We start from the raw sequence: 11,170 nt of genomic DNA on the forward strand, positions 1-11,170 counted from the left end.
TATATATATATCCTTTCATCAAAGGCTCCCGGGAGGAGGTCCTACTTTCTATGTGACAACTCACCAGTCTCTGACACGTTTGATTGTTTGCGTATGTAGGTGAGTTCACAATCAGTTATCACCACACATCCATCAGATGTCAGCACGGGCCTGGTTTTGGCTCCTATAATCCTCTTGCTGCAACAAAGAGGAGAGATTAGACTCGAAAAACAATTTAGAATCCCCTGTGACTTCAAATTGAGGCAACCCAGGTCGGGACGACCCCGTTATCGGGCTTGCATGGAGGATAAACCTGACAGAGAGTCAAAGCCTGTCAAGGGGAACGGAGTAGTTGTCAACCCTGGTTTGGCTGTCCCACAGGCAAAACAGTCCTCTTTAGACATAGTTTTTTGCCGTATACTGAATCCATTCCAACCACAGGTTAAGATTTCTATACCCCGTTCCCACCTGTACTACTTCCTCCAGGTCTATAGTTTTGCACTATCTTTACCACAGCCCCGGTCTCACTACCTCCCTCAGAGAGGTTTACTCTAGAATTTCCCCTTTCCCTACGTCTAGCTGTCTCCTATGCTTTTTCAACTTGTGTTAGGTTAACTATCACTTCTGGCTGAAACAGGAGGGTCCGTGTGTGTTAGGAATATGGCCCCCACAATCAGACAGCTACCTACCGTCGGGAGACCTGTGAATCCCCACCCTTGCCCTGAGAACATGTCAGATGCCAGAGGCCAACCCATTGCTTTACCTTCTATCGAACTCACACAGGGATGATCAGACAGGGTAAGGGAATCTTCGTTAAGGAGCCAACCCCCGGACCCTTGTGGTTATCGGATCTTTCTCCTAACTCTGTGTTTGTTCGTCAGGTGTAGCTGGTTTTGCCTTTTTACAGTGTGTGACATGCACCCAGATGGATCTCTCAGCTATTCTGCTGGCAAAAAGGCAGTACTTGGTAGGGCCCTTCCCGCCAGGCCTGATTCAGTCTCCTGGTTAGATAGAGTGGGTCACCTTCTCCTTTAGTTCACCTGTGGGGCACAAAACCTCTGACATACAGGTGTGGTTAATAAACTATCATATATGTTTGTTGTTTTTTTTTAAGTATTTTGTCCTCTCCTTTGTATATATTTAATATTTAATCCAACCATCCCCCTTTTGACACATGATTTGGCCATGTGTCAATATTACCACCTATCTAAACAATCACTTTAGTTAATATTGGTAATTCATTATCCAATTGCCATTCCTCCACTCTCTCTTCTGTTATTTTATGGTTCAAATCAAATATATTATTACCAAATTATAATCTTCTTCACAATTTTCACAGTACTATAAATTACCCTCAACTTAGTAAAATAAACTATCTTAAAGTCCTCCTCTCATGCCTTTAGAATTTACTAGTGTGGATGATTAAAATAACACCAGAATGTTAAAACAGAGTTCAGAGGCCATTGAAATCATTTAACGAACTGTTTAATCCCATAGTATACTAAACATTACCATTATTCTAAATATTTCATAAATGTTAGTTATCCCAAGTGTTCATTAAATCCTCATGACATTCATTCTCATAAGAAATCATATATACCCCAAACTCAGCCAAAAGCTAAAAAACTCCATAAAATTCACTGTGTGCTCCTCTAAGACCTATCACCCTTGACCTGCTGAAACCCCCCAAAATTGAAACAACAAGGCTTTATAAACATCATACTAGGTGTGTTGTTTTTTATTTGAAAACCCAATTTGAAAAACAACCACAAATAGCCAGGCCTTAATTTGGTAGTTCACTTTTATGACCTAAATACGGCCTAACTTCACTACTGCTCCCCTAGCCCTTGGCAACATTCCAACGAGATGAGCTAATCTCTTTCTCCTGGTTATCCCCAGTCTTAACCCATCAATAATTGTTTGTATCAATCTAATTCCTCATTACTAATCTATAAAACCACTCAAAATTCCTCGAGTATACAATGATTATTTAATTGATTACCCTAACTCTGCTACATGTGATCTCATCTCAAATGATCCATTATCAATTATCTGTTCAACCCCCTAGGAAAATCTTTCTCCCCTTCTATTGTTCCTGTCCCCCCTGTAAATGTCATATTTGAGTTTTTAGCCAATACAATCACGGTTACATCAAATGTTCCCTCAGCTAATGGTATTTTCTTCCTAATATAACTTCCCTAAATGAGATTAAATCCCCTGCCTTCCTCTACTATCCTTATATCATTACTGGATCAATGATAATAACTGTAATAACTATCAATAATAATTGTAATAACTATCATTAAATTGTGTCTTTTTTCTGATAATGTTATAATTGTAGCCTATTCCATCACTTTTAGTTTAAAATATAAGTTTATGTAACAAATCCATAACCCACCACAGGCTGGCGCTATTCCCCCATCACAACAGCCAATGTCACTTGCATCCACTTAACCAAAATACATTATCGTTCTAAAATGTACCAAAAAAATATTTCCCAGCTAAACCATTTCAGTTCGCTATTCAATTTATTTAACTGTTCTCTCTGATTATGCCCTAATTAATAAAACAAATACTTGCTATCGTTGATTAGCATACATTTAATTATGTTCCTACCATCTGAACTGTACTGTCTCTCACCCTCCCCTTGCTCCTTCGGGGAGAGCGCATGGTAACCTTATAACATATTTACATAGACTTTTCTAGAATACTTCTATTTAAGCTATCTAATTCAACCTTTCAGGTATATAGCCCCATTGCGAAAGCTTTGTCTACTGTCCCTACCTGTGTTCGAACCAGGGACAACGCCAGTCACTTCACACCATCTGCGATTCTCTCAAAGTAAATACTTTCACGTCGAACATCCAGCCACGTCATCACCCCCGTCTAGCCAGCCCTTCCGTCTCAAACACCCTAGTAGCCTAAATAAAACACACTCTAACAGCGTTCTGCATTTTCCTCTATCATCGGGTTTAAGAACTAACGTAACAACATTAACTATTCTCTATTGCTGTAGTAACGTCTTGTTTGGTTCAGTTTATTTATTACGGAGTGTCCATAATACTATAATAATACATAATCGAATTCCCCTCATGCATACAGATTTCACCTTATGCCATTGAAATGCCAAATAAACCATAATAGTTCAATGGAGCCCCCTATTGGCTCTCCCCTACCTATACATTACTTCTACAACCACTTTAGTTATGGTCCGATTACAAATTAAACCTTATCACATGATCAAACAACGCCACAACCTTAAACTCATATGGGGCGGCAGGCAGTTTAGTGATCAGTAGCGCCGCGCCAACAACCGAGAGGTCGCCGGTTCCAATCCCCGAGCCGACCAGGCGAAAAATCTGCCGATGTGCCCTCGAGCAAGGCACTCAACCCCAATCGCTCCTGTAAGTCGCTCTGGATAAGAGCGTCTGCTAAATGACTCAAATGTAATGTAAAAGAACAACACCTCATAAGGAGTGCCCAGCAGGAGTCCAATTCCTATCAGAAAACATACATACAAACATTCAGACACTCCCAATCTCTCCCAGGGGGAAAAAGTTCTTCTTCACCCTGAGTGAGATTGTTGTTCCCATAAGGGTTTCTTCATTGTGTTGTCAGGATTGGTTCTCGCTGCTCAAATCAGCCCTGACTTCTGTCAGTGATCTAGAAGGAGTGGGGGCTGGTGTGCAATGAGTTAGATGGTGTCAGTGTGCGCCTAATTTACCTCTGACCTGGACTGAGTGTGAAGTAACCTCCTTCACTTCGTACGATCCAGTCCACCTGGGTTCCAGCCACTTTCTCTTGTGGACTTTAACCCTCACCCAGCCTCCCACGTTTACCTTCAGTGTCAGCGTACTTCCCGACAGCTCCCCCTCTTGGGCCTTCTGCGCCTGAGAAGAGAGTGCTGCAGAAAATTCCGTCAATTTCTTCACATAATCAGTCATTTCTATCTGTTGTACATCAAGGGCGGGCATATGACCTCCCTCCCTTGGTGGACCTGGCATTACTCTCCCTGTCATTCGTTGTTCTATGTATTCATTGAATTTGGGTATGTTTATGTTTGGTCCTGCCATCTTGCTTTCTCTATCTTGGATGTATTATCGGTATCAAATACAGACTTATCTCATGTATGACACCCTCGCATATAAAGAGGCTAATTTATATAATTTGTAATGCAATTATTATCATAAGAATCAGAATTCCAGTCACATATACCAATGCAGTAATCTCTACACACAGCACACACCACGCTTTAGTTATCTCACGCTTGTTCTAGAATCATGCACAACTTCAATATCAGTCTCCCCAGTCCCCGGTTCCTGAAACCCTAGGTCAAATTCACTCAATTCCACAGATTGGTGTTCGGTCTCATAAGTCTCACTATAACTTCCCATCAACCATTACACGTTATAATACATAAAAACACAGACACGTTAAAATATAAACACAGCAAAACAAAACTGCCAATTAGAATACAATACCTTAAAAAATTTAGGTTACCAGAGCGTCCTAAAACATAGTCTCAGTTCAACTGCCACCCTTCACACAACCTTATACTTATGTGAAGTCACAGAAGCAACTGGATCCCTATCAAAGGATTTTCTTTAGACAACTCAATCACTAGGAAAGACTTAATCTCAGCTTAATTGTACCTTTCACACAACCATTTATATGGAACGTTTTAAGTGTGAAATCACAGAGATAACTGGCATCCCCGGGAATTTAATACCTCTGGTCAATTTTCGGTGATTCTCCCCCACCTAATTAGTTAAAGTTGGTGCATGTTTATATTTAAACGATAAACCGAATTATTTCAGTCTAATTGTTTAACCAGTATTTTGCAGGGTCAAACATCAAACGTTAAATCAAATAATAAACCGAATTTCTTCAACACAACTATTCAAAACCAGTATTATGCTATGTCAAACATAAATAACAGGTTGTACGGTTTTAAGCAACCACAAACCCAACAGTTATCCCCAAATTATACAGTTTGGACAGGCACAGACGTCTTTGAGCCCCAATTAGTTTTCTATCAAGGGATACTGGTTTATCATTCACACTCTCATTCATACGACCACACTCTCACTGTCTAACCTTTTATCATGCTTCCTATGATTTTTAAGTCATAAACCGTACTGTCACACCACTTGTGTAGAATAACTTCTATGGGAGTCAGACCCCTCTAACCATAGTTCACTACTTATTTAAAACACCTCCTATGGGAGTCACACCCTCTAACCATAGGTCACACCATTTAATTAAAATACATCCTATGGGAGTCACACCCTCTAACCATAGGTCAAACTGTTTATTTAAAATACATCCTATGGGAGTCACACCCTCTAACCATAGGTCACACTGTTTATTTAAAATACATCCTATGGGAGTCACACCCTCTAACCATAGGTCACACTGTTTATTTAAAATACATCCTATGGGAGTCACACCCTCTAACCATAGGTCACACTGTTTATTTAAAATACATCCTATGGGAGTCACACCCTCTAACCATAGGTCACACTGTTTAATTAAAATACATCCTATGGGAGTCACACCCTCTAACCATAGGTCACAATGTTTATTTAAAATACATCCTATGGGAGTCACACCCTCTAACCATAGGTCACACTGTTTAATTAAAATACATCCTATGGGAGTCACACCCTCTAACCATAGGTCACAATGTTTATTTAAAATACATCCTATGGGAGTCACACCCTCTAACCATAGGTCACACTGTTTATTCGCTTTAAAGTGCCACCTATGAACTTCTAGTCATAGTTTGCACTCCCATGGGTTTAACCATCACAATTATCAAACATTTGCATAGTACATTATGAAATCGAAGTAGTATACTGTAATTGTTATTTATAGTAGAATAGGGTTCACTTACATCAAACAGGTGTTTCACAAAATTAATTTGGATAAAGCCAATGTGCAAAACTTCAGTTATATTACAATAGGTGTTTTGCTTACCTTTATAGAAGCCCGGGCAATTTGTGAAACACGGTTCGATGACAGTGATGTCCAATAGGCTGGGTGAATTCCAGCGAAGTGAAGTTCCGCTACCAGATCACAGTCGGAGGTCACCAATTGTTATGATTGCGTAATTCAAATCTGGTATTGGAATAAGAATCAAGAGATCTTCAATCCAAGCTTAATTTATTATATGCAAAATGTATGTATGATAAGTATGAAAGTTCGTATACGGGCTCACTGACAAACCACGCAGGGCCGACAGAGAACTAAAATTATTGTTTACAGATTCTTTCTCAAATACTCTGACAGAAAGTTTCCACCTCTTCTGTTGGCCAACCAGAGCAAAGGACTGAGTGTGGTCCAGACTCCATTTCAGCCAATCCGTTGGCGCGGGGGTTGGTCTCAACTCCTTGGCACTCCAGTTGTTGCCAGGCATGGTTGCTATGATAATAACCTGCAGAGTCAGCACCGAGAATACACAAAATCCACTGTAGCCAGGTTCAAGGACAGTTTCACAGAATACAAAGAGGCAGTGAGGTCTAGTACTTTGAGACACAAGTTCTTATCTCCCCCTACTCCCTAAAACAGCTCCTCACATTAATCACAGCTTGTTAGGTGAAACAATTTATATCAGTCCAGTACAAACCCTTCATGCTTAATCATCAATGCATTCCTTCCAAGCTATTCATCACATACAAATCCAATTATGAGAAAAATAAAACCCAACAAAAGGCTAATTGGCATCAGATATTTGAGAGAACAAAGGAAGGGAGGGCGAGAGGAAGGGAAAGGAGGGAGGGAGGGAGAGAGGGAGGGACAGTAATGGAGAGTGCTGACAGCCTGGGGGGCTTTCCATCTAATCGATGTGTTATTGGGCACATAGCAATACAGACTGACACTGCACCCTCATAACACATTCTGGGATGTTATAGTGAGTGTTGATGGATAGAGAGCGAATGTGTCGAGCTCTTCTTCACACCTTGGCACACTTGCTGACAAGATGCCCATGGATGCACCAGGCGGTCTGATCAAGCAACGATCTGGCGTGGGAATCTTCCTCCAGGCAATGGAGGAAGGGAAGGTCCAGCTGGCCCACTTCATCCTAGCTGCACTGGGTGAGGCTGCGGTAAATGCCACCATAGAGGAGCGGCAGGGGCTGGTGACAGGCCGCACCCCACTGATGTGTGCCGCAAAACTCCCACGGACTGTAGATCGCACCCATTTCCTGAGGCTGCTCCTGGCTAGGGGGGCAGAGGTGGACCGGAGAGACAGCGAAGGTCGCACCGCCCTCAGCCTGGCCAGCGAATGCGGTCATTTGGATGCTGTCCGCCTCCTGGTCCAGCATGGGGCACACCCAGGCAGCTCAGACAGCCAGGGGAGGACGCCTCTCGCCTATGCCGCCCGCTGTCGCCACAGTGCCATGGTCAAGTTCCTAGTGAAGGATCTGAAGAGCAGGGGGGAGGAGGGGATGGGGGAGGAGGCTGTGGGGGAAGAGACATGGCTGCTGCGAGAGGAAGAGGAACATGATGGTCACTCACTGGAGGATCTCCATGGAGGGGTAGAGGGGGTCAAGAAGAGCCAAGAGAACCCCTCAGAGGATGGACCCTCAGCGGTTGGAGCACAGGGTGGGCAGAGAAAGTTTATGGAGACTTCAGATGTTGAAGGGTCAGGTAGTGGCTCTTTCCAGTCCAGACTGAGCGCTCCACCAAAGGATATGGGCTACTTTCTATGTGAGAACACCGTGGGTGACCTGCTCCTGGTTGACCATGTGATTTGCAACCCCTATGCCCTGGACGAGGAGCCTGGGGGTGGGTGTGTTAGTGGAATGAGCCGTGGCCACTGCTCCACTTGTTCAGCTATGTCCCCACTCCTCCTCCAGCCACTGACTGACCAAGTCATCCAGAACCCTCTGCTCTGCCAGTCTGGAGCCAGAGAGGAGTATGTCTGCCACTCCCAACCCTACCAATCACCACAGGGCTCAGGGGAAATGCCCAGGAGTAGGTTCATCTCTAGCTGGCTGAAAAGAGGACACTCCTATAGTATTGACCAGCCTCCCACAGAGGTCAACTCCACCAAACCCCCTGGTAGCTTCTGGAAATGGATGACACCCAGACGAGTGCTGCTGAGCACTGCTGAGCCTGGACCTCTCATCCGTCTGACTGACACCTCTCCAGAGCCACACTCAGAAAACTACAGTCCCCTACAAGATGAGTCTTCCTCCACCACCTCAGCATTGGAGTCCCACTACACATCTGCAGCCACCGTGCTCCAAAACTGGTCCTTTCTGGAGGAAGGCTATGTTGGGAGTAGGATGACAGATGGTTCTCTACAAACAGGGTATGGGAGACTTCACAGGGTCAAACGATGCAGCCTGCCTAATGAGATGTGTGGCGTGAGCAGAGATAGAGACAGCAGACCCCCTCAGCAGGTCAAGCTTCGCCCCTACTGTCACTCAGGATCTAGGTCTGGGTCCAGGTGTAACGTGTTCCGAGCACTCCGCCGCCACACATCCCCCGAGTTGAACTTCCAAAGGGAAGGGTCTGACACTGATCTGGAGGAGCTGGTTCCTGAGGACTACACTGAGACCGAGAGAGTCTCAGACTGAAGACTGGCTGACAACAATTCACTCTTAAGAGATTTTGGAATGCCAACATGATAATGTGAATTGTCCATGTGAATTGTTGAGTTGTTTTACTATAATGTCTATTTTTGTACTTTACAGAATGTTAGAAAGGCAGCTTTTAATTATGAAAACTATCAAGCAAACATTGATTGCTGAGAATGAGCAAATATACAACGTTAATTGTGTGCTCCGTTACATTGCAAACACTAATATTGTATTCAACATATTTTGTAGTCAAAATACAATATTAATGTCCAATTGCAACTGGATGTATTAGTATATATTTATTTTTGGAAGGTCACCAAGGACAGCAGATACAGCTGTTACAGAGGAATAGAAGACTGGCATGATATGATAGTCCACATACTTTTTTATTTATATAACAATGACCCCTAGTGGTGAAACAGTTATCTTCTCCATTATTTGTACTGTGTTGAAAGGGTATTGGTCGGAAATGTTGACTTAACACATTTTACACATTTCCGAAACTGTAATTAGAGATTCTTATTACTTATATATAAATAATCACTTACTGTGTTCTATTAGAGCACAACAAATGAAATTATGTGTATTATTATTTTTATGCTATTCTTCTATTAATTGATAATAACAAAATGATAGATAATAAAGACAATCTACTTTACTAATGACTTGAACTTAATGCATTTTTATTGGTCCAACGGTCTTGAACCCGGAGTGGATATTGTTATCAAGAGAATTCCCCAAAACCAAACTAAGAACATTGAGGAAATGACACCATTTCTTGTGGAAATTAAACTATAGCAGTTAGGGAGACCATTAGGGAAAATGTCCTATCTTGTTTCCAGTGGATGTAATGAGAGAACATTAGGACACAGTGCTTCCATGGCAGGCTCCCATGGCCTCGAAGAGCACCAGTGTAATTTTCAAATCAGTGATGTACAGTGTACTGTTTACTATCAAGTACAGCAGTGTGGTTAACACTTCTTTCCCTACACAGAAGGCAGAACTCCAATAGAGCTGATCCTGACAGCAGGAAGCTGAGGGGGCATGTCTGGTGGCAGCCTTGTAGGAGTCAGAGCCAGCTCAGATAGGTCCCTCAGTTCCCTTCTTATCGACACTTACCTTTCAGTCATCTTCTGTCAGGATTGTCCACCTTCATCCACCTTCCCAGTTCCCACCTTTCTTAGTCAAAAGTTTGGTAAAAAAGTTGTCAACTAATCACGTCACAGCTGTTGAAAAAGTGTGACCTCCTTGGGGCCTTTGTTCCATCGTGCAGAGTCATACATGGGTCTTGCCTCGGAGAGAGGAGATGAAGGCAAAGGCAGCCAGGGAGAAGGAATGGGTCCTGACAACTTTCAGTGCAATTTAATTATTGAATGAAGGGAGTGTTGCAGCTCTCTCCCGCTTTACCCATATCCCCCGAGACATAGGGAGAGAGTATAATGGGGTACAGAGTCTGTTCAATGGTAACAATAATTGTCCATCATAGCTACTGTCTTGATGTTTGATAGCCTACTATTAGCCGACTTCTATGTGTGTACTTCTCTTAGCAATATACCAACTGAGGTTTGAATAAACAAAGGAAGATACACACAATGACCAAAATTGACAAAAAATAAGTGGAAATTGGACATCAAAATGAGTTTACATAAACACCTGGGGGCCTTAAGAGGACAAACTGCAGTCTTTCATCACTATTGTGAACCATGAAGCATGTAGGATCATAGGAGACACTTACCTCATTAAAATACAAAGGCAGATGTAGTGTGCCCAATTCCTGTGCCTGTTCTCCATGGAACAGTAGCAAAGGATGCATCTGCTTGATTCTAAATTACTGTCGTTTGAGAATATCATATTACACACAGAGAATAGTGAAATTCAAACATACATTGTGAATGTTTATTATGTACTTAGAAACTAAATGTTGTCTATAATGAAAAAGTAAAAACGTCACATTGTTGTTATACCACTTATTTAAATAGTACATGGGGGGTACAGTGCAACATAATAGATAACAGATAGTTCACAGGGGTTCGTCACAAGTGACAACAGTTTCACTGAAGGTGAACTATTTGTCTATGCTCTTGGGTTACGTGCTAAACTGTCTTTACATTTCTATTGTAACAGAGATAATCTGAGTGGATGGGTTAATTGATTAAATATCCCTCTGCATCCGAAAAGCTACAGGCAATAACACGTTTTTAGGCTGTCAAACTCTATAATTTGATTCCTCGGTAGGTTACCCTGCATAGTTCAGCAGACTGCTGCAAAAATCCCAATATCCTTCTTCAAATAATGTCTTGCTGTCCCCTCTGTCGCGGTACACCACTGCTGCGTGTGCCTGTGTTCTCTCCAGGTGTCTGTCCTAAAGCGGATCTAAAAAGTCTCAACCATTGCTCGGGCTATCACCGCGGAGGATAGCCTACCGATCTAACGCAGTCACAACCTTGGCTGGCACGTTGTGTTGTTCGTTCCTGCCGGGATGGTGACATTGTCCGATGCCGGGCTATTGACAGGATCCGGACTCCAAAAGAACACATAGTAGATTGCCAGAATAAAGGCAGCTATTGACACGCATAGGAAATAAGCAATCGCCATCGCCAC

This window comes from Coregonus lavaretus (genome assembly GCF_964263955.1).
Source record: "Coregonus lavaretus genome assembly, chromosome: 26".
NCBI classification, from domain to species: domain Eukaryota; kingdom Metazoa; phylum Chordata; class Actinopteri; order Salmoniformes; family Salmonidae; genus Coregonus; species Coregonus lavaretus.